This window comes from Eleutherodactylus coqui, chromosome 3 (assembly GCF_035609145.1).
Source record: "Eleutherodactylus coqui strain aEleCoq1 chromosome 3, aEleCoq1.hap1, whole genome shotgun sequence".
In the NCBI taxonomy this organism is placed as follows: Eukaryota; Metazoa; Chordata; class Amphibia; order Anura; family Eleutherodactylidae; genus Eleutherodactylus; species Eleutherodactylus coqui.
The window spans coordinates 110,790,823-110,795,727 of NC_089839.1; positions in this window are offsets into that span (position 1 = coordinate 110,790,823).

Sequence of the window (4,905 nt, forward strand, 5' to 3'; positions counted from 1 at the left end):
CTGGCAACACGCTGATGTTTCCATACTCTGGCGCCACCGTGTGCTCACCTCTGGGTATTGCAGTACACAGGCTGAAATACTGAAGGTGACCTGAGTGATGCTGGACGAGGGGGGATGAGCTGAGTGGACTGTGAGCAGCGGATGTGTACAGGGGCTCCCCATCTTCATGTACCTAAGGCCTTAAGGCCTCCTTCCCACGAACGGATTTCCGCCGCGTAATTCGCGGCGAAAATCCGCTGCGTTGCCCGCAGCTATTAGGTTCTATTGAACCTAATAGCACAATGCTCACGATGCGTAATTCCAGCGCGGAATTACGCACCGCGATTTCTCCCGTCCTCACCCGCAGCATGCTCTATTTTCTGCGGGTGAGGACGGGCTGTACGCACTGACGGCTTCCATTGCAGTCAATGGAAGCCGTCCGTTCACGCTATCTCCCGCTGTAACCAGCGGGAGATAGCGTGAAAAAACGCTTTCCCGCCCACCGCCGCGCGTCATATGACGCCAAATGACGCGGCCGGCCGCGTCACGTGACACGGCCGGCCGTGCACGTGACACGGCCGGTGACGCGGCGGTGGTGGGCGGTGACGGGCGGTGACGCGGCGGTGGTGGGCGGGGAAGCGATTTCACGCTATCTCCCGCAGGTAAGTATAGGGGCTCTGGGGGGCGCCGTGACGGGCTTCACTGCGTAATATTACGCGGCGGACCCCGTCACGCTCGTGGGAAGGAGGCCTTAATGTGTTTTCCACCCCCGCTAAAAACACTGCACTTAGGCCGCCTGCATACGAACGGATTTGCATTGCAGAATCTGCATTCAGTGTCCGCACCACAGATCTACAGCAAATACCGTTCCTAGCATGCTATGGGAAAGAGCTTCTGCCTGCACACTTGCAGAAACGCATGGAGATTTCCGTGAGTGAAGGAAAATTCATAGCATGCTCTATTTTTGTGCGGTGTCCACACCGATGGCTTCCATTGAAGTCAATGGAAGCCATCCGACCGCCGGCCCATTTGCCATTGACATGGCAGATTGGGCGCAGGTACCCACGTCATCGCCTAGCAACAGCGCTGGAAGAAAAAAACATTTAAATAAAAATCTGTACTGCGCATGACTGACAGTGGCTCGCCGCAGCTATCCGCAGTAAAGGAAAAGAATAGAAATGACCGCTGCACAGTGTCACCAGCCAGAGGGTGCAGACGGCCTAAGCATCAATTCATTTCCATGTGGCCTATCAGACGAGTGTTTTAGCGCAGCGTTTTTAATGCACGCTATAATAAACACTGTAGGTTCTATTTTCAGCTGTGCAGCACGGTTTTGACACCCTGCGTTGCCTATCGAAAGGAATGAGGTGCGTTACAAGAGGCAGTAAAAAGGCTATAAAATCCTGTGTAGATTGTGCAAAGTTGTAGTCTGTCGAAGCTGGCGTCCCAGATGGTCCCATATATGTCTCCATGAGCCTACATGCCCACCCGTATCTAGGTACTAAAGCCTCCATGCGTGCCCGTATGACATCTTGTATCTAAGCTAGAGGCAGTACAACAGCATACTAGAGCCTCCATGCCTGCCTGTATCACATCTTGTATCCAAGCTAGAGGCGGTACAACAGGGTACTGGAGCCTACATGCCCACCTGTATCACATCTTGTATCCAAGGTAGAGGCGGTACAACAGGGTACTGGACCCTACATGCCCACCTGTATCACATCTTGTATCCAAACTAGAGGCTGTACAACAGAGTACTAGTGCCTCCATGCCCACCCGTATCACATCTTTTATCCAAGCTATAAGCGGTGCAACAGGGTACTAGAGCCTCCATGCCTACCTGTATCACATCTTGTATCCAAGGTGGAGGCGGTACAACAAAGTACTAGTGCCTCCATGCCCACTTGTATCTCATCTTGTTTCCAAGCTAGAGGCTGTCAACAAGGCACTAGAGCCTCCATGCCCGCTTGTATCATATCTTGAATTTAAGCTAGAGGCGGTACAACAGGGTTCTAGAGCCTCCATGCCCGCCTGTATCGCATCTTGTATCCAAGCTATAGGTGGTACAACATGGTACTAGAGCCTCCATGCCCGCCCGTATCACATCTTGTATATAAGCTACAGGCAGTACAACAGGGTACTAGAGCTTCCCTGGCCACCCGTATCACATCTTGTATACAAGCTAGAGGTGGTACAACAGGGCACTGGAGCCTCCATGCCCACCAGTATCACATCTTGTATATAAGCTAGAGGCAGAGCCTCCATGCCCACCCGCATCACATCTTGTATACAAGCTAGTGGCAGTACAACAGGGTACTAGAGCCTCCATGCCCACCCGTATCACATCTTGTATCCAAGCTATAGGTGGTACAACATGGTACTAGAGCCTTCATGCCTGCCTGTACTGCATCTTGTATCCAAGCTAGAGGCGGTACAACAAGGTGCTAGAGCCTCCATGCGTACCCGTATCGCATCTTGTATACAAGCTAGAGGCAGCCCAACAGGGTACTAGAGCCTCCATGCCCACCAGTATCACATCTTGTATACAAGCTAGAGGCGGTACGACAGGGTACTGGAGCCTCCATGTCCTCCCATATCACATCCTGTACCCAAGCTAAAGGTGGTACAACAGCGTACTAGAGCCTCCATGCCCACCAGTATCACATCTTGTATATTAGCTACAGGCAGTACAACAGGGTACTAGAGCCTCCATGCCCACCCGCATCACATCTTGTATACAAGCTAGGGGCAGTACAACAGGGTACTAGAGCCTCCATGCCCACCCGTATCACATCTTGTATACAAGCTAGAGGTGGTACAACAGGGCACTGGAGCTTCCATGCCCACCCTTATCATATCTTGTATCCAAGCTAGAGGCGGTACCACAGGGTACTAGAGCCTCCCTTCGAGGGGTCAGTTCTCCAGAAAAAATTATCCTTTCGCTCTGATATTGTAACCATTTAGCTATATCCACGTTACAATCACACAGAGAAGGTTTCATTGCACAGGCAATGATTAGTATACTCTGTAATACCTGAATAAGGGGTTTTGTGTCTCAGAGATTTATAGTGAGTTTGATTGATTGAAAAATTGCTTTTATTTGTGTAGTTGTGTTACACTTTCCATTTCTTCTCTATTCTAGGTGACCCTGTGAAAATAAAGTAACCACAGCCTGCAGCCCCCTATCACAGCGTGCATGCTGTTAAACCTGCAATTTCTGCTGCAACTGTGATGCGCTTTGTGAAGAAAGCACATCACGTTGCATCTAACGTGCTTTTTACACGTAGGAAGTCGCAATTAATACAAATGATCTTCCCAATATGGACCCCTCAATTTAGCGTAACTGTTTAACAGTAAAACTTTCCTCATTGCCCATAGGAACCAATTACAGCGCAGCTTTCATTTCTCAAGCTGTGGAGGTAAAATGAATGCTGTGCTGTGATTGGTTGCTCTAGTCATTAATGACAGAATTACCTTTAGACAGTTTTGCCAAATGAGGTCCAAAAAGTTTTATTCTGTCATAGTCATCGCTAAGGGGATATGAGGGGCCAATGAAGACAGGAGAGCATTTTGTGTCTTTGGTTTTCACGTCTACCAGTCTGTTATTAGTGTGCAGCATCATTTTCGAACAAACTTTGGTGAAGATGCATCTAGCGGGCGCACAATTCGTAAGTGGTACTCCAATTTTAATCAGAAAGGTTGCATCTGTAAGTGAAAATCATCCAGCCGTCCACCAGTTAGCGTGGAAACAGTGGAGCATGTCCGTGCAAGTTTCACACAAAGTCCTCAGAAATTCACCTTCAGAATGAGCAGAGAATTGGTTGTCCCGCAGCCTACTGTGGGATGATTCTTCGCAAACGTTTGTGATGTTCTCCCTACCAATTGGTATTGTTACCGGCCCTGAAACTACACAACTAACCACAGCAACGTGAAATTGTGCAAACTCTTAGGCCTCTTGTCCATGGGCAGGCTTGATTTGCGGAATCCACACAGGGCACCCACACCGAAGATCCGCAAATGAAGCCGCCCGTAGGAAAACATGAACGTCCACAAATGCATTGAAGCATACGGATTTGTTTTGTGGACCTCTTGGTCCGGAAAACAAATTGCAGCATGCTCTATTTAACTGCGTATCCCACACAGACGGCTTCCATTGAAGTCAATGGAAGCCGCCCGATCCATGGCCTGTCCACAATTCAATGCCCGGCCGCAATTTTCCTGCGGAAAGCAGGAGTTCCAAAAAATGTACTGCACTGGCGCGCGGCGACTGGCACATCTGCAGTATAGAAGATAGAAGACGCGGACAGGAAGCAGGTGAAATAGTGTCCTCAGCTGCTGGCAGGGTCAGATTTCGTTGCAGCCTCCCGCATGCAGAATGCAACCCGCCCGTGGACATGAGGCCTAATGGAATGCAATAGTTTCATGGAATCTTTAGTGGTTAGTTATGAAGCCGCCTTCCAGCTTTCAGGGAACAAACATAATGTGGGGAAGGGGAAACCCACCTGCCTATGTGGAGTGTATGGGCGACTTCTCCAAGGTAAATGTGTTTTGCGCTATAACCTATTCTTTTCCCATGAGTAAACAATCCTATTTAATACCTAGACATCCCACAGATATGGCTTCTGCCACAGCTGGAACAGAAGATCCAAGGTTTCATCTTCCAACAGGATGGGGTACCACCCTGCCCCCATTATCACAATAGAGTCTGAAGTGAACTCAATAGGTGACTCCCAAACAGATGAATGGGCCGTGCAGGTTGTGATGGTCGTGAACTTCTTCCTTGGCCTCCACGTTCCCCAGACCTTACGCCTTGTGATTTCTCTCTCTGGGGGAGTTTAAGAGTCTACTTGCCACCATTGCCAGCCACCATGATCTGCGAGGACACATCACAGATGCCATTGCATGAGTCAGCCGTGATCCGCTACA